At 47.3% G+C, this 19,338-nt stretch overlaps 1 pseudogene; it reads left to right on the forward strand.

Moving 5' to 3' along the window:
• LOC112105818 overlaps window positions 1-16,383 on the forward strand; it is a 31,705-nt pseudogene extending 15,322 nt beyond the window's left edge.
• The last annotated feature ends 2,955 nt before the right edge of the window (window positions 16,384-19,338 follow it).

Below are 19,338 nucleotides of genomic sequence, written 5' to 3' on the forward strand. Positions count from 1 at the left end.
AACAAAAACTGGGGCATGTCCTCTCCACATTGAGGGAGGGGCGGACTGGGTAATAAACTTACACTGGTCATGCGTCTGACCAGGACAAGATGGTAGAGCTGTGGGATCCTAGGCTGGGGAGCTGTGGGGAATTGGCTGGAGCCTCTCTATTGTTGGTTCGTGACTGGCTTGCAAGAGCATTCATGTAACACAGTTGGGTGTGTCCCTGACTGTGGAGGTCTGTGTTACGTGCAGTACCTGGAGAGGTTTGTCACAGCATCACAGTGTGAGAGGGACCCCAGGTTGGTAAGCCAGCGGGCTCAGTGGTATCCCAGTTTTAGGTTGCACCCCGGGGAGTCCATCACAAATATGCTATGCTGCTAATTTTCTGAAGGATACAGGCAAGACCAGCGAATCTGAAGAGCTGTTTCTGACAGCTAAAGATTTTCTCTTAAAGGTATATTAAGAAACATTTTAAAGCAACAATAGCTAATATATGTTCACTCAGATTAAATCAGAATTTTGCCAATATATTATTAGCTTGTATTTTAAATGATTTTTACTGCAAATCCTATATCCTTTACCAATGTTTAATGGTGAGAGGGAAAACTGTTTGTTCTAAACCTACAACTCTGTTCCAGGGTGATGGCAAATGGTTTGCTGCCTGTAGCCAGCACGAGCAAGGCCATGCAGTTGAACACTAAGGCTTTCATCAGTACTTGTCACTTTAAGCAAAGGGAATAATAAATGTATGAAAGAAATTACAGTGTATATTATACAACCAATGCCACAAGTCTTAGCAAAAACTGGTCAGTAATGATTTTTGTTGTTGTAACTTTTAATCATATAATTGAGCACACATTGTACAATATGTATTATTGCTTCACCCTTGAAATCCTGATAAATGGAGTGAAAAATGGTATGGCTTCACTGTTGCTCTTATATGTACTTCTGTGGTGCCCTGAGTTTTAAAGAAAAATCTGCTCATCTGTAAGAGTTGTTTTTATAATTCTTACCTTTAGTTTGGTATATTCTTTCTATTTCTGCCTTCCTTCTTATCCTATCAAGAAAACGTCCCTTTTACTAGACAAGCATGTCTCTTTATCTTTGTTGTACTTAAAGTACTGCACAGAATCTTTTCAGGGGGAATAAGGCAAAACGCCACATTTATTAGTAATACATGTATTAATTAACACTGTATCATATGCATGTGATATATATATTACACACAGAGAGTCCTGTGGCACTTTTAAGACTAACAGATGTATTGGAGCATAAGCTTTCATAGGTGAATACCCGCTTCGTCAGACGTATTCACCCACGAAAGCTTATGCTCCAATACATCTGTTAGTCTTAAAGGTGCCACAGGACTCTCTGTTGCTTTTTACAGATCCAGACTAACATGGCTACCCCTCAGATATATTACACTCATGCACTCACATACACACACACACACACACACACACAAGCACACTCCGTCTTGTTGTTGTTACCAATTAGTTGCTCCCCTTAACTTCACTGGCCAGGTGAGTTAGATGGGGGAGGGGTTGGAGCCGGGCTTGTGCCGATCCGGATCGATGCTCCCATGTTGCCAAGACGAGACCCGGGGTCCTCTGCAAGACACCTCACATTTATAGCAGCTTCCCTCTCATGCAAATCTGTACCAGATTCAAAATCTGTGTCTGTGTCCGTTGGTCCTTTGTGCTGCTTCCTCTGGGTGTTGTCCCAATGCTGTTCAAAGAGGGTGTTTTCAAAAGAAGGTGCTTGCTTCTAACCCCCGAGGCCATCAATATGTTTGATCTTCTCTAGTCAGTCCACTTGACACGTTGTATTGTCCTTGGGTCTGGCTCCCAGCCCCTCTCCAACTGTTGCAGCTGTCTGGAGGTGCTGCCTTCCATGCCTTGCTCATTCACACCTCATTCATTCAACAGTAGGGTGACCAGACGTCCCGATTTTATCGGGACTGTCCCGATATTTGCTTGTTTGTCCCACGTCCCGACCGATGTGCGGTCGGGACACTGGACAAACAAGCAATTTTGCCCTCCCTGGAGGGCTTTCGCCCCCTCCACCCCCGACTCCGCCCCCTCCTCCCCCCATTGGCTCCCTCCCCAAATCCCCGCCCTGGCCCCGCCTCTTACCCAAGCACGTGGCATTCCTCCTCCCTCCCAGGCTCGTTGCTGTAATGGCGGCAAGCCTGGAGGGAGAGGGTGGTGGCTGGCTTCCAGTTCCTGGAGCTGGTGAGTAGGGGCACCAGGCGGGCAGGGGGGCTGGCAAGGGGGCTGCTCCCCCAGGAGGGCGACGGGGGTCTCTGGACCCCAGCAGGGGAGAGCAGTTTGGGGCCGCACGAGTGGCCATGTAAAGTTTATCGGCTCAGGGTGGACCCCGGCCGGCTCCTCGCCCCTGTAGGGGGGTAGCATCCACCCCTCCCCCCTTGTCCTGGCTCCTCAGCTGAGCCCCCCCGTCGCCCTCCTGGGGGAGCAGCCCCCTTGCCAGCCCCCCTTGCCCGCCCGGTGCCCCTACTCACCAGCTCCAGGAACTGGAAGCCGGCCACCACCCCCTCCCTCCAGGCTTGTGCCGGCATTCCAGCTGCAAGCCTGGAGGGAGGAGGAATGCCGCTCAGCTGAGGAATCAGGACGAGGGGGGACTCGGCTCCTTACCTGGCCTGCGGCGGCCGGCGAAACATGCTGGCGCGGGGCGGGGATGCTACCCCCCTACAGGGCAGGGCGAGGAGCCGGCCGGGGTCCCCCCCCAGCCGATAAACTTTACATGGCCACTCGCGCGGCCCTGAGCCGCTCTCCCCCACCGCTACCGGGGTCCAGAGCCCCGCGCCTCTAGCTCCAGCGGCTCCTTCCCCGTGGGGTGGTGGGACATGCCGCATGTGCCCGGGGCCCTGAGGAGGGGCGGGGCCGCGGCACGGCCAGGGCCTGCTAATTCCCCCGGCACCTGCAAAACGGCTTTTGTTTGTTTGTTTGTTTTGCTCCCCCCCGCGTCCCGATATTTCCTGTCAGTGATCTGGTCACCCTATTCAACAGGGCAATTAATTAAGGGAGTTGGGAGGGAGATCTTATTCTTCTCCTAGCAAAAAGACATTTTTCTTCTACTTTAACTATCCTTAGGGGCTATAACAGTGGTTCCCAAACTTTAACAGCCCGCGAACCCCTTTCACTAAATTGTGAAATCTCGTGAACCCCCTCCTAAAAATGAATATTTTCAGGGATTTAAGTTTAAATTTCCTCAGTGTGATGGATGCCCGAACTGCCGGGCCCGGAATCTATGAACCTCTGAAAAATATTTTTAATTGAAACTTTGCTTAACGAACATAGAAAAAGCAGAAACCAAAAATGTTTCGTAAAATTTTTTTTGGCTTTTGTTTTAAAAAAAAATGGTTTCGAATAAAAATACATTCATTTTTGGTTTTCAAAAATCAGAAAATGTTTCATGAAAACAGTTTTTGAAAATGGACCATTTTTCCGTTTCAGCTTTTTGTAAATTTTTCTTGGGGAATTTTGAAAAATGTGAAAAAAATTCAAAACTGTCTGTGAAAAATGCTTGGTATTTTTCACCCACCTCTAGTTTAGGGTGAGGTTGTGGCTGGTGGTAACAAGGAGGGCTGTGGTTCTGGCTTTAGATGAGATTTGGCAAATTCCTGGAGCTCGGGCTGGGGTTCGGGCTGCCGGCTCCCCCGCTGACGGGGGCGGGGCTCGGGCTGCCAGCCCCTACTGCCCGGCCCCGCTCTCCCTGGGGCTCGGGCTGCCAGCCCCGCGCAGAGCCCTGGGGTTCAGGCTGCCGGCTCCCCTGCTGACGGGGGCAGGGCTCGGGCTGCTGGCCCCAATTGCCCGGCCCCGCTCTCCCTGGGGCTGGGGCTGCCGGCTCCCCCGCAGACAGGGGAGGGCTGGGGCTGCCGACTCAAACTGCCCGCTCTCCCCAAGGCTCGGGCTGCTGGCTCCCTGGCTGACAGGGGAGGGCTCGGGCTGCTGGATCAAACTGCCCGGCCCCACTCTCCCTGGGACTGGGGCTGCCGGCTCCCCTGCTGACAGGGGAGGGCTGGGGCTGCTGACTCAAACTGCCTGCTCTCCCCAAGGCTCGGGCTGCCGGCCCCCCCCGCTGACAGGGGAGGGGCTCGGGCTGCCGGCTCAAACTGCCCGCTCTCCACGAGGCTTGGGCTGCCGGCTCCCCCGCTGACAGGGGAGGGCTCGGGCTCGGGCTCGGGCTCGGGCTGCCGGCTCAAACTACCCGGCCCCGCTCTCCCTGGGGCTCGGGCTGTCTGCCCTGCAACTGGGTCCCAGCAGAGTCCTCTGGCCGCCATTAATGAAATTTTTCTTTCGAACCCCCTGAAACGTTCTGCGAACCCCCAGGGGTTCGCGAACCCCACTTTGGGAACCACTGGGCTATAACATTATACCAAGGCTTAACACAAAGTTTCTACATGAGGCTTTGATATAAAGTTTCCATATACCAAGGCTCATCAGTACAAGGTTTCTATATTAGGCCTTGATACAAAGTTTCATGAAAACAGAGGTCACACGTGGGTAGACCCACTACAAGGTTATATGAAGAGGCACAATGTAAAGTCATATGAAAATTATCAGAGATTTATCTACATCGTTGCTTGTAATATTTATCACTTTTGACCCTCTTGTTGGCAGATGGCAAAAGCATTTGTAAAGTAAATTGTTTGTAGCACCAGTCAGTCAGAAGGTGCTAATCAGTGGGACCATTTCAGCTATTTGCCAGTTTACTCCCTTCCTGGAGCAGGTGGGAAGGGAGTGAACAGGGAGGAGTGGGGCATGGATAAGCCTTAGTTCCACCCCTCACTCACTGACTAGACCAGGGGTCGGCAACGTTCGGCACGCGGCTTGCCAGAGTAAGCACTCTGGCGGGCCGGGCCAGTTTTATTTACCTGCTGACGTGGCAGGTTCGGCCGATCGCGGCCCCCACTGGCCGCAGTTCACTGTCCCGGGCCAATGGGGTCGGCGAGAACCTGTGGCCAGCACATCGCTCGCCCGTGCCGCTTCTCGCCGCCCCCATTGGCCTGGGACGGCGAACCGCGGCCAGTGGGGGCCGCGATTGGCCGAACCTGCCGCGTCAGCAGGTAAATAAAACTGGCCCGGCCCGCCAGGGTGCTTACCCTGGCGAGCCGCGTGCTGAACGTTGCCGACCCCTGGACTAGACTATTTGAGCCAGCATGGATCATGGGAGGGAAGGGCTGAATTTACTGGTGGTAGTATAAGCCAGCAGTAAATTACTATCTGAAGGAGCAAGGAGGAAACGGGAGCAACTATGACTCAAAAGTGTTTCTCTGAGTCATAATGCCTCCTGCTATGCTTGCCACCACAAACTAGCCCAGAGTATAGGGTTTTTTTTATTGCAGCCAGAAGAATGTTTTCACTTTGTTTTGTTAAATATAAATGTTTGAAAAAACATTTTAAAGCTTAGAATGTGTTACTTCCTTTTCTGTGAAACGCAGCTATTCTAAAAAGAGTGTACCAGGTGTGAATGTGGATGCGGATGTGTATCCTTTGGACTGATTGCAGCATGAACTGGAAAAATCTATAGCAACAGAAATGCTTTTCAGAATGCAGAACAGCATTGGAGAACTGTATCTTGAAACAGGACTGATGCCGAAAGGATTCTATTATGTCCAGAAGTCATGGGATACCCTGGGATGTCTGCTATCAGATGACTTACAAAAGAATACAGATAGAGTAAAGCAAAAGGTAACTGCAGGGTATAAACAAGAGAGAGAACTAGTAAAGAAGTACATTAAACTAACTTAACAATTTCAGGTTAACCACATGGAAATCTTATAGGGTGACCAGACAGCAAATGTGAAAAATCGGGACAGGGAGCCTAGGGTTTATATATTTTCTGTATAATGAAGAAACTGAATAATATTTTAAAATATATTATGTTTGTTTTACACATCTTTCAGGACAACTACTACATAGTCAATCTGGCTTTCAAGTCAAACAAGAAGCAATAGGAGTTTTGAAGAGATCATTAGATTTAAGGGTTAGTTTTCTTGGTCCTGCTCACCCTCACACCTTTGAAATCCAGTGGCAAGTTTCTATTTAATTTCCAATCCATAGAGTAATTCATACAGATACAATTACTTCTTGGAAAATCTTGACTTTTTTTCAGTCTACTGAAGGAAGTTGAAAAAAATTACCATGGTAGTGGACCAAGATTTGGATATAGAAGTCAGATGGAAGAAAGTCCCCATAGCGCCAAACCTTCTCAGGCCAAGCTTAAGAACAAACCTCAGAGTTGCTTTACTGTGAGATCTCCAGTTAGCAGTTTTACTAAACTTCAGAGGACCATAAGCATGGAATCACTTCAGTCCAGAAATTCAACTGAAGATGCACTGAAAAATATCTCAAGAAAAAGTGAAAGCATTTTTAAAGTTGTTCATTGCAGTACTAAATGTGATGATATTAAAATATCTCTCTCTGACAATGTCACATTATCAAATCAACAAGAGAGCCTCAGTTCATCAACACTAGCAAATGACAACTTCACTAACCATTTAGCTTTGTCCAAAGTAAGTAAAGTCTCATGGTCTTCAGGCCAAAGACCTGTTTCATTGCGAAGCCATGATAAAAGTTGTATTGTCTGTTGACCTATTACTATCTGTCAAACATCCATATCAGGCCCTTATAGTACAATTAGTTCCCTGAATTCCTCATTCAGACCAGACACCAGGTCAGAAAAATGTCTGCTGTTTCATAAAGCAGCATAGTGCCATGTGCCCAGGAGATACCCAACTCCTCAAAACCCCCTTCCACCTAAAAGACATCAAATTAGGAAAAAATGTTCATAAAACTGAATTATCAAGTAGGGAGGGAGGTTCTGAAATATAAGTAAAAAAAATCTGGAAAACCAATTATATGTATTTACACAATAAGGCCCTATTTCAGGAAAGCGTCACTTGACTTTAAATGTGCTTAAAGCTAAACACATGCTTTAGTGCTGTCCTGAGTCAGAGACTAAACTTCTGTGGACACTTGAGAATATAAGATTAAGAAAAAATGTTCACAAATTTCAGTACTGAAACCTTATTTGAGGGGAGATGTACTGGATGATGAAACCTTATTTGAGGGGAGATGTACTGGATGATTCAGGAGATTTGTACCAGGATTCAGTTTCAAAGAGCCCCCCCCCCGAGCTCTCAGCCACCGTGGCCAGTGGGGGGACCCCGGAGCTTACAGCCTCCGGCCCCAGAGCTCCTAGCCACCACAAGGGGCAGGGGCCCATGCAGCTCCGAGCTGCTATGGGCAGCTAGGGGACCCTGGAGCTTCAAGCCACTACAGGTAGTGGGGGACCCCGGAGCTGTCAGCCACAGTGATGGCGGGTTCTGGACCCCCTCATACTGACCCGCAACAGGGCTCGGTCTCAGCCCTATTTTGTCACGTTATTTTTAGTAAAAGTCAGGGACAGGTCACAGGCTTCTGTGAAATTTTGTTTATTGCCTGTGACCTGTCCCTGACTTTTACAGTATTAAAAATAACCATGACAAAATCTTAGCCTTAATAATGATTAAAAGCGTTTACCATCTTATGGTTGTTCTGTGGTCTGTGTGTTTAAAAGGTTCTTATTATCTTAATTTATGAAAGATCTTTATGCAGATAGAAAAGATACAAAATTAGAGAAAATGAATAAGAACCTCCAGACTGGATTAAGGAAAGCAGACTTTCCACAACAGATTGCTTCTACATAACCTTTGTTCAATCTTTTCTCAGTCCAAGGTCATTTGTAGCTGTAATAAATCACTGTGATACAATCTGTCAGCTAGCTTTTTTGCTTAAAATGTTGCTTTATTTGGAATATTGTAGCATAGCAGTTGCATAACACATTTTCAGTTTTCCTATCATTGCACTTCACCTACCGTTCCCTTGTGGGAGTTTAATTAATTACAGTGTCTGCATCAGCTCAATCTTAGCTCTCATTTAAAGGCTCATCTATTATGAATTCCTTTAATTGGTTAGGGGCTGATCTGTAAACACTTAAACATATGAGTAGCTTTACTTACATGCACAGTTTCTGAGGTGCTGAGTTGCCTCAACAATTACTGAAATTGATGGTAACCGAGGGTGCTCAGCAAACTGCAGTAACTACGATAACTTGAAGGATCATATCCCATATGATCAAAACTATGAAAAACAAAGAATTTAGATAGTGATATGACTGCATATGTAATTTGTACTGCATATTTCTGTTTATATATAAAGTATGTTAAAAGATCACAAAGATGTTTTTATGTTTGGACACGCAGATCACATGGTACACCTCTACCCCACTATAAAGCGGTCGTGGGGAGCCAAAAATCCCTACCGCGTTATAGCTGAAACCCCGTTATATTGGGATGGGGCGGCAGGGCTCCGGTGGTGATTTAAAGAGCTCCAGGCTCCAGCCACTGCGGGGAGCCCCAGGCCCTTTAAATCGTCGGCAAGCCCCGCTGCCACAGCTCCGGGGTAGGGGTGGCAGGGCTCTGGCGGTGATTTAAAGAGCCCCAGGCTCCGGCCGCTGCGGGGAGCCCGGGCCCTTTAAATTGCTGGTGGAGCCCCGCTGCCGCAGCCCCGGGGTAGGGGCAGCAGGGCTCCAGCGGTGATTTAAAGGGCTCAGGGCTCCCCGCAGCAGCTGGAGCCCCGGACCCTTTAAAGCGCCGCTGGAGTGCCGCTGTTACCACGCTATACGCGAACCTCTGTTATATCGGGTCGCGTTATAGTGGGGTAGAGGTGTATCTATATACTAAACCTTCAGTGATGGCAACAGAAACTACATGTGTAGATCAGTGTAGTATATGTCCCTCTGTTTGATTTATTTCTGTTCACAAAACTACTGAATCAGCACTAAATACATGTGCATAATACTGAACTGCATTTGCAGCCATTCTATCTCTGTATTGTTTTTACAAAACCAACATTTTGCCCTCACTTACATCCCATATAACTCCATTGACTTCAGTGAGGTTACACAGGGTAAAAGTTAGGGCAGAATTTGGCACAAAATAAATACTGCTTCATGGCATCTTTAAGGCCAGACTTTATGCTTGCCTCTTATTCTCTTTCTACCAAGCAGCCTCCTTGAGATCCTTCCTCGAAGAATATGTCTTGTGTGAAACTTCTGGTGCTGGTTTTTCTCACCAATCATGTCTAAATCTCTCTCTCTCTCTCTCTCTCTCTCTCTCTCTCTCCTAATTTTAAAAGTAATGCTATCGCAAGTTCATTTTTCCTTATTTTTATTTAACTACACCTCTACCCCGATATAACGCGACCCAATATAACAAGAATTCGGATATAAGGCAGTAAAGCAGTGCTCCGGGGGGCGGGGGCGGGGCTGCGCACTCCGGTGGATCAAAGCAAGTTCGATATAATGCAGTTTCACCTATAACGCAGTAAGATTTTTTGGCTCCCGAGGACAGCGTTATATCGAGGTGGAGGTGTATCATATGCTGTTTAAAAATAAATTACACTCTTTGCCCCCCAAATTGGTTATCCTTGTGTTCAGGTTAAAGAAAATGAAATAATAACAATTCATGTTGCTACACTTTCTCCAATATTTGTCTTTTGAGTCATAAATTGGGCCTACTATGGAAGAGGAGACATTTGTCTAATATGGTAATTTTAAATAATGATGCCTCACATGGTAATACAGGTTCTTATTCTGCAAGCATGAAAAAATTTGTTCATGTGAATAACCCATTGACTTAAAAAAGCCTTCTGCAGCAAGCTTATGCCAAATATATAAAAGGAGGCTGTAGCTAGCAGAATACGAGACAAAGGTTTTTTGCACAGTGAAAATTAGGATGATCAGATAGCAAGTGTGAAAAATTGGGACAGGGGTGGGGGATAATAGACACCTATATAAGGCAAAACCCTGAATATCAGGTCTGTCCCTATAAAATTGGGACATCTGGTCACCCTAGTCAAAATACGTTATTGGTAGGCAAATATTACAAAAGCAAATTATCTGAACCACAGTGGGAACAATTCTGCAAACACTTTCATGTAAGTTGTCCCAGCGACCAAGAGGCCATTCAGGCTAACAGCAGACTCTCAGAAGCATGCAAAGAGAATTTCAAATTTTGGGTCTGATTATCCACTGCCTTCAGTACATCCCTCTGATTATCCACTGCAGCCAGTACATCCCTCGGCCCGTGCCACTTCCAGCAGCTCCCATTGGCCTGGAGCAGCGAACCGCAGCCAGTGGGAGCCGCGATCAGCCGAACCTGTGTACACGGCAGGTAAACAAACTGGCCCGGCCCGCCAGGGGCTTTCCCTGCACAGGCGGTGGAACAAGTTTGGGAACCACTGCCCTAGGGTATCAGAACGCTTCTACAAGGAAGAACTTCTTCTTCTACCTAATAAGAAGAACTGCAAAATTTTAGGCAGCCACGGCTCGAGAGTGATGGGTCTCAAAAGCCAGACCTGACTGGGGATGACACAGCAAGAGTCCACCCATTGATGTAGGCCTTCACATCAAAGGTGGATTTTTTTTTCTTTTGGTGTTCTGTTTTTGCATAGGGAAAATAATGTGCATGGTCACTTTAAGAGAGGGAATTCTGGGAGTCGCCTTGTGTCTTGAAACCTCATAGGCTTTGTTTACACTACTGCAGTAAGTCGACCTACGCTATGCAACTCCAGCTACGTGAATAACGTAGTCAACGTACCTTAGGTCGAGTTACTGTGGGGTCTACACCGCGGGGGGTCGATGGGAGAAACTCTCCCTTTGACTTATCTGACTCTTCTCATTAGGGGTAGAGTACAGGGGTCGACTGGAGAGCGATCTGCTGTCGATTTGGTGGGTCTTCACCAGACCCGCTTAATCGACCGTTGGTAGCTCGATCTCAGAGCATGGATCCCAGCTGTAGTGTAGATGTAGCCTTCAACTTCCATGAAAAATTCACTGAAGCTCAGAGGGTCAGGAAGAAGAGACACCTGGAGAGGGCTCAGCAACTCTAGGTCATGCTGAGTGTCAAAAGTCATCTGGAACTGTATCTGAACAAGCTTGATTTTGATGTTTTACTTTATTAGAGGGGACTATGTTTCTTTTTCTTTGTTTAAATAATTTGTTAATAAAGGTTCTGAGAACACTTTAAATCCTGCATCTGGAATTCTGAACTTCTTTCTCCCAAGTGCCCAAGCCCCTGCTCTCCCTTCTCCACATGTAGTTTTTTACCTTTTTGTATTATGTGTTAATCTATTTCAGTAGTACTCATTAAACTTTTAAAATTCCAATGTATAGTTTTGAGGTCTACAGATGTGAATGAAAAATGTTATAAGAGCTAAGTATCATAATGGAGAAGGAGATTTTAAAGCAGTATCTAGATTTTTTTATGGAATTGTTTTATTTCTGTTACATATTGACATGATGCTTATATTTTAAGCTTCATACATTTGGTGATCAGTATGAGCAGGTGTGAGTGGAAGCCTGAGAAATACTAAGTTGGCTGAAAAAAATTACCTTTACATTGTTAACATGGTTTTTGGCATTATGTCAAAAAGAGGCCTTAGCCAGCACATGGCATGATGGGAGGTCTGACTAACAATGAAAGTATGAAGTTTATGTGTGTTCCAGTAGCTTAGTTCCCACACTTAGTGTTCCACTTGTTTTTACACAAAGAAACTAAACTGACACAGTTGAAGATAAAATTTTATTGGACGTCAGAAATCACTGCAAAGTTACTCTGTCTCAGTTTGGGTAGAACAAATCTGACTGCCATTACTTCAAACAAAACTCAGACTTGCTTCCAAGTCTTTTCGAATTGGAGAGAGACACTTTGTTCCGATGAGACTAAATTTGAGTTTAGACATGAAGAGAAAGAAAGAGGGCGTACAGTTAACATGAATACAAAAATGGAATTCTCCAAGTATTTAATGTCATAGCAGCTGCATTAAATGAAACAGACATCAGAAGGCTGGAAGCAGTAGAGATGAGAGTTCGTCGGAAGATGGCAGGTGTACAGTAGAATGATTCTAAGACACATGAAGAAGTTAGAAGAAAAGTAGGATGTAAAGTCACATTATGGGATTGGCTGCACTCGAAAAGATTACAGTGCACACTGTAGAAGACAAACAGGTGATAGGAGGCCAAAGAAAATAATGCAAATGTAACCAAGATCTGCTGGCCACTGACTAGATGGCAGGACATGGTATAGAATTATAGAATATCAGGGTTGGAAGGGACCTCAGGAGGTCATCTAGTCCAACCCCCTGCTCAAAGCAGGACCAATCCCCTGCTGGGCTTGGAGGAACAAGTCATGGAGAGGAATGAATGGCAATGTTGTACTGCTCCCCATGTCTGTAAAGATGCTTTGGGATGAGAAGAGGAAGAAGCTGGAGAAAAAGTGCTTTGCTTTGGCACTGAAAAATGAACCTGTGTTTTCACTTTGACACTAAAAATGATTTATTTATTTTTACATTGCCTATATTCAAATCCTCCTAAGCAGCTTTGGCCTGCCTTCCAATACACTGCTGTATAAAATCCTTTTCTGTGCATGCTTCACTTGGTATGAATGATGGGTAAAAAACCTAGAACTATTCCACTGAACTTCAGTGGAATCTCTGACCTGAATCATCTGTAATAAACCACTAGATGGCACCTAAGTGCAAGCATCCAACTGGGAGGGTTAACGGCCTAGAGCAGTGGTTCTCAACCAGGGGTACACCAGGGGCATGCAGAGGTCTTCCAGGGGGTACATCAGCTCATCTAGATCAGTGTTTCTAAACCTGGGGGCATGGGATGGGTTTAGGGGGGTTGAAAGTCCAGGGTCGGCATTAGGGGATGGCAAGCAGGGTAATTGCCTGGGGCCGCATGCCAGAGGGGCCCCATGAAGCTAAGTTACATGCTTCAGCCCCAGGTGGCAGGGCTTGGGGTTGAGCCCTGGCAGTGAGGCTCAAGCTTCAGACTCTTGAAAGGGGTACTGTAGTCTGGAAAGGATGACAACCACTGTCCTAGAGGGGCAAGAAACCAGAAGATTCCAGGACAATTGGGAGGAGCTATCATGGTAGGAATTTGTGCATGTGGGTGCCTTGGTGGAAAGGAAGAAAGACTGTGTTTCCCTGGTTGCACATGAGCCCGGAGAATGGAACATGTGATGGACACTCCTGGATTTATCTCGGTGCTGAGCACTTTTGACTTAGACTTGTGTGTCCTAATGGAAGGTGAAAGCTGAGTAACTGAGGAGCAATGTACCCCATCAGGCTGGAGGTCCAGATTGAGCAGTCACTGGGCAGTGTATTACACTAGGCTAGTGCATCTCAGCTTTATATGCACCACTGGTGGGATTAGAAGCCTCATCTGGGGAGTAAAGGTTCCCAGAGGTGGGGGAAGAGATTGTTCTATTGTTTATTTTACTGTTTCACTGTTGCTGTTGAATTCCCTTATATCCCCATCCCCGTTAAGCCCATTGGTCTGTACCCATTTCCTTGCAAAATATTTGTTTATATAAATGGTCTCAGAACTCCTTTGTGTGCAATTGGGTTTTTGTGCCAGTGGCTTCTGGATCCACATAAGCAAAGGGGGTCTGTGCCCAACCCAGAGAGAAATGGGTGCAGGAAAGTAACCTTAGGACATCTACTAGCACCTATGTCCAGTGCAGAGAAGCAGGGAGGGTTTGGTACAAATTGGTGGCAATGATGGGATTGCAAGGGTTATCCCTCAACTGAGCTAAGTGGACGTCTGTGGTCCAGACCATAAGATGAAAGATAAACTGCTTTCTTAATTGTAGAGATGTTTTACCTGTGTGTGTTTGTCATTAGACATTTGAAAGGAAGAAAATGAGTGATGAAGAAGAACGGGTACCCCTTGGAAGGTTCCGATATGTCACCTCCAAGTAGGATTCCAGAGCCCATATTTAACCTGGCACTTTATAGTGCGGTGCAATAGGAGTGATTGGCATGATCAGTTTGAAATGGCAGCTGAGCTGACTGGGTGATTTGAGTCTACTAAGCTGAAGTTTTTGAGTCTATTGCTCATCGGGGAAGCCTATCAGAGACTTAGCAGTGAGGTTTGGCAACACTATAAGCACCTAACAGATGCCCTCAAGTATTCTTTGGCGCTTGCAGTGGGATCCCTGCAGCTAATCAAAGCCCAGCAGCCTCAGATAAAAGGAGTTCAGGGCCTTAGCAAGTCAGTTCCTGGCCAGAACCAGAGGGCCGAGGAAGGGAATCCTCTCTGACCAAAGGAGCTTGAGGGATAACCGGAGTTTGGTTCTGGCTGCATTTGCTTAAGCTGGGACAAGAGAGAACCTGAGGACTTTAACCCTAAGGTAAGGGGTGATGATAAAGGGGCCAGGTGGGAAGAGGCCCAGGGAAACAGCAGCCGAGGATTGCAGTAAGTGGTACATGGCTGCTGTTGGAACTCGGAGCAGTGGGCGGGCCCAAGTTCTCCCACCAACCACAGGTGAAGTGGTGTAAACCCCAAGAAGGAGACCAAGCTTGTTTAGAAGCATGAGCAAAGGACTGAATTTAAGGGCCCAGAGCTGGGGCTGAAGACCATGGTGAGGGCAGACAGACAATTTTGTTGGACTTTGGTTACCCCAGAAGGGGTTCATTTTGATGCTGTGACCCGGCTGGAGGGCCGAGGCACTGAACACCCACCAAACGAGGTCCACAACTTATGGGGGCACCAGGATCAGGAAAAGGACTGCAGCACCACACGCAGCAGCAGGAGGTGCTCAAGAGATGAGTGTCCCCGTTACAGAACCCTCGTTCATTGTTGGAACAGTTTCTCTCAGCTTTGTGTATGTAGTCTAGTTGTAGTCAGTAGTAGTCAGTAGTTGTTATAGTTAGCCAGTTTTAGTAATTTTTCTCATTTAAAAACAAAAGAGAGTTTTGATTTTATTGTTGTTCCCTGTTTTGAGGTTCTGTTGCTGTCACCGAGGCATGCCCCGGTTACCGGGCTTCAAGCCATGTGCTTCCTGCTCAAAATCTATGCCTGTGAGCAACCTACACAGCAGTTGTCTTAAGTGCCTGGGCAAAGCGCACATGAAGGACTGGTGCCAAATATGCTGGGAATTCAAGAGAAGGATGCAAAAAGATAGGGAGGCTAAGCTGAAGTTCCCGCTAATTGAGTGCTGCTGAGACCACCCTCAGAGCTGTCCTGTCAGTGCCGAGTGCTGCTACTTCAGTCAGAAGCACACCACCAAGATTGTTGGAGTCCTGGCCTGTGCCTAGGAAGAAGCAAAAGTCTTCCAGAGAGGCTCCAACCAGGGGAAGCCCCTCCATGGTCAGTGGAAGGGAAGTCTTCTCCATTAGATGCTGAGGTGGGATTATATATCTCTCAGCCTTGGAGCAGGCCCTGCAGGTCCCCACATAGATCCTTCTTCTCTGAATACCCTCGTGACCCCACAACAGGAACTATTACGGTAATGTGGCCAGGAGGTCACTGGGGTGCCGTCCTTTATCAGAGGCCTTTTGGAACCCTAGGGTTTTTCCCTAGTTTCTAGATCTGGGTGGGCAAACTATGGCCCGGGGGGCCGCATCCGGCCCTACAGATGTTTTAATCCAGCCCTCGAGCTCCTGCTGGGGCTCCAGCCAGGGAGAGGGGTCGGGTCTTGCCCCGCTCCTGCCATGGCTCTGCGTGGCTCCCAGAAGCAGCAGTATGTCCCCCCTCTGGGTCCTACACGCAGAGGCAGCCAAGGGGCTCCGCACGCTGCCCCCACCCCAAGCACCACCCCCGCAGCTCCTATTGGCCGGGAACCACGGGCAGGGTGCAGAGCCACCTAGCCTCCGCGTAGGAGCCAGAGGGGGGACATGCCGCTGCTTCCGGGAGCTCCTTGAGGTAAGCGCTGCCTGGAGCCTGCACCCCTGACCCCCTTCTGCGCCCCAACCCCCTGCCCCAGCCCTGATCCCCCTCCCATCCTACAAACCCCTTCTTCCGAGCCCTGAGCACCCTCCTGCACCTCCAACCCCTCATCCCCAGCCCCACCCCAGAGCCTGCACCCCCAGCTGGAGCCATCACCCCCCCGAACCCCAATCCCCAATTTCGTGAGCATTCATGGCCCGCCATACAATTTCCATACCTAGATGTGGCCCTTGGGCCAAAAAGTTTGCCCACCCCTGTTCTAGATCCTCCCCTGGTCATGCCTACTTAGTGCCCTTGCCCAGGTTGAGTGAGTCCTGGCACCGAACCAACCCAGTTCTGTCCAGTACTGGGACTGGTGCCAAACATCAACAAGAGGCACTTGAGGAGCCAGAAGAGCATCCTATACAAGAAGTTCAACCACTTCCAGACTTGGCTTCATCCTCATTCTCTCCGGACAAGGCGGTTTCCTTGGAGGCAACATCACCCCCTTCGGCCAACTACAAGACTTATCAGGAATTGTTAAAGAGGATGGCTTCAGACTTAGGCATTCAGGTCGAGGAGGTCAGGAAGTCTTCTCATTGCCTGTGTGATGGATAGCAGCTCTTGCTGCCCCTCCTTAACTTCTGTCACTGCTGTTTCAGTTCCTTGGGCCAAAGATCTGCTCCCTGAGAATGCTAGACAGTTCTCTTCCCTAGTGAACGAGGGCAGATTAATAGCAAGAACTTCACTGCAGGCTGGACTGGATGCAGCAGATTCAGCAGCTAGGACCATAGCTCCTGTGGTATCCATACAGAGGTCCTCATGGCTGCAGTCTTCTGGTCTCCCCTATAAAGTCCAGAATATTATTCAGGACTTGCCTTTTGAAGGTCCTTCTCTTTTCTCAGACCAGACAGTCAGGAAGTTCCATAGCATTAAGGATTCAAGGGTCATCTTGAAGTCAGGTTTGTACACACCTGCCCTTGTGAGAAAGCACTATTGGCCTCAGCAGACACATTGTTATCCTGCTCTGCCTCCTCATCAAGACCTGTCAAAAAAGAAAACTAAGGGTTATAGGCACAGGCCTCCCCCTCCTTTGACTTCAGCTCCAGCTCCTGGCCCTTCTAGATACCTTGGAAGTGTGAAGCAACCATTTTGATGGGTCAGTCGAGGACGCCATACCAGTCTCCATATTTCCAGACCCTATCTCCCTGCATTTGCAAACTGTCTTTCCCACCTCCTCTGTGCTTGATTCTAAATTACTACAGACCAGTGGATCTTGAGCTCTGTAGAGGTGGGATATATCCTCCAATTTGTTTCCATCTTTCTCTCCCTCCCTCTCTCCCTGTCCCTCTTCAGGGACCACTCTCACAAGCAGCTCCTTCTCCAGGAGGTACAGTCTTTCCTTCAGACAGGTGCCACGGAGGAGGTTCCACAGTGTCACAGAGAGAAGGGGTTTTACTCCTGCTATTTCCTAATCCTGAAAGCAAAGAGCAGTCTCAGACCAATTTTAGACCTGCGTCAACTCAACAAATTCTGAAAAAAGATAAAGTTCCACATAGTCACCCTGGCTTCTATTGTCCTTTCCCTGGATCCTGGAGACTGGTATACCACCCTCGACTTATAAGATGCCTACTTCCATGTGGTGATCAATCATTCTCACAGGAAGTACATTAGATTTCTTGTCAATTGAAATCATTACCAGTTTACCATACCACCATTTGGCCCATCAGCAGCTCCCAAGGTTTTTATGAAAGTTCTACAAGTAGTAGCTGCCTTCCTCAGAAGATTGTGAGTAGAAGTTTATCCCTACCAGAATGACTGGCTTGTCATGGGCTGATCCAGGGTGCAGGAACTCTTAAGTGTGTTTCTGATCCAGTCAACATTCAATTCTCTGGGACTATTAGTCAATACAGAGAAGTCTCTCCTGTCTCCAGTCCAGAGAACAGAGTTGATAGTGGCTGTAGTGGACTCCTCTCAAGCCAGAACTTTTCTTCCAGACTTGAGTTTTCAGTCAATATGATCAGTTGTTGTAGATCTCAAAGCTCACCTGGTCACAATGACACAAAACTGTTTCAAGTTCCTGGGGCATTTGGTTCAGTATACCAGATTGAGCCTCAGAATTCTACAAGGTTGGCTAGCCTCAGTCTACTCACCAAGCTGTCGTCATCATCTAGACTAGACTCAGTGGGGAGGGTGCCCTTTCACATCCTTGCCTCCCTAGATTGGTGGACAAGCCTGGCCAATGTATGTGTGTTCCCTTTGCCCGCCCGGAACCAACACTCACATTAGTAATGGACACTTCTGCCTTGGGGTGGTTGGGGCCCATCTGGATTGTGTACAGACTCAGGGTCTATGGTCTGCAGAAGACTGAACTTTATACATCAGATTCAAAGACCTGAGAGCTGTCAGGTTGGTGTGCCAAGTTTTTCTGCCGCACATCAAGAGAAACAGCTTGTTAGTCGTCACAGACAACACAGCAGCAACATTCTACCTCAAAAAGCAGGGAGAAGCCCCACTCTTCTCTGCTCTGTCAAGAGGCAACTCTGCGTTGGGAGATCTGCATTGCCAATTTGATAGATATAGAAGCTTCTTACCTACTGGGGTCCAAAACAATCTGGCAGAATACCTGAGCAGATCATTTACGAATCACCAGAGTGGTCTCTTCATCCCGATGTCACCAGATGTGGACATCTTCCAATGGTGGGAGTCTGCCCAGGAAGACCTATTTGTGACAAGGATCATCAGAAAGCGTCAGCATTTCTTTTCCCTGCAAGGTTACAGCCCCCGTTCCCTGATAGATATATTCTTACTACCATCGTCAGACAGGTTCCTCTTTGCTTTCCCACCAATCCCACTCATTCAAAAAGTATTACTGAAAATAAGACGGTATCAGGCCAGAGTCAAACTCATAGCCCCAGTACAGACTTATTAGCACTGTTTCTCCACTCTCCTGGTGCTTTCATTGAAACCTCCAGTTTCACTTCCACTAGACTTGGATCTTATCTCCCAAGATCATGGTCTGCAATCTCTTCATTTAATGGATGCTCCTTGGCTAGATATTAGGGAGCAATCTTGCTTGAAAGATGTTCACGATATCCTTCTAAATAATAGAAAGCCATCTACTAGGGCTACTTACCTTTCAAAGTGGAGACGTTTTTCCATCTGGTCGTGCCTTTCTGGAGTATAGTCATCCTGTTCTTCAATTCAACACATACTAAATTACTTATTGTACCTGAAACAGCAAGGATTGGCTGTTACTTCTATCAAGGTACATCTGGCAGCTATTTCAGTTTTCCACCCTAAGGTGGATAATTCGTTAAGACAATCGAAGTGAGTGGAATGAGCTACTCCCCTATATTATGATGGTCTTTTGGAGCAGTGTCCAGTAATGTAGGGGCTATACATTCTATGTGGTGTTATTTGGTCAGGAGACCTGCCTGCCACTTGAACTTATATCTGGGATAGATGTATCAGAAGAGTTTGGCAATCCATCTGAGTATGTCCTACAGGTAGCCAGGTGCTTGAGTTCTGTGAGCCAGACTGTTAAGAGGCATCAGGGTAGAGCCACACAAA

This window comes from Terrapene carolina, unplaced genomic scaffold (genome assembly GCF_002925995.2).
Source record: "Terrapene carolina triunguis isolate 2854851 unplaced genomic scaffold, T_m_triunguis-2.0 Scaffold247, whole genome shotgun sequence".
NCBI lineage: Eukaryota > Metazoa > Chordata > Testudines > Emydidae > Terrapene > Terrapene triunguis.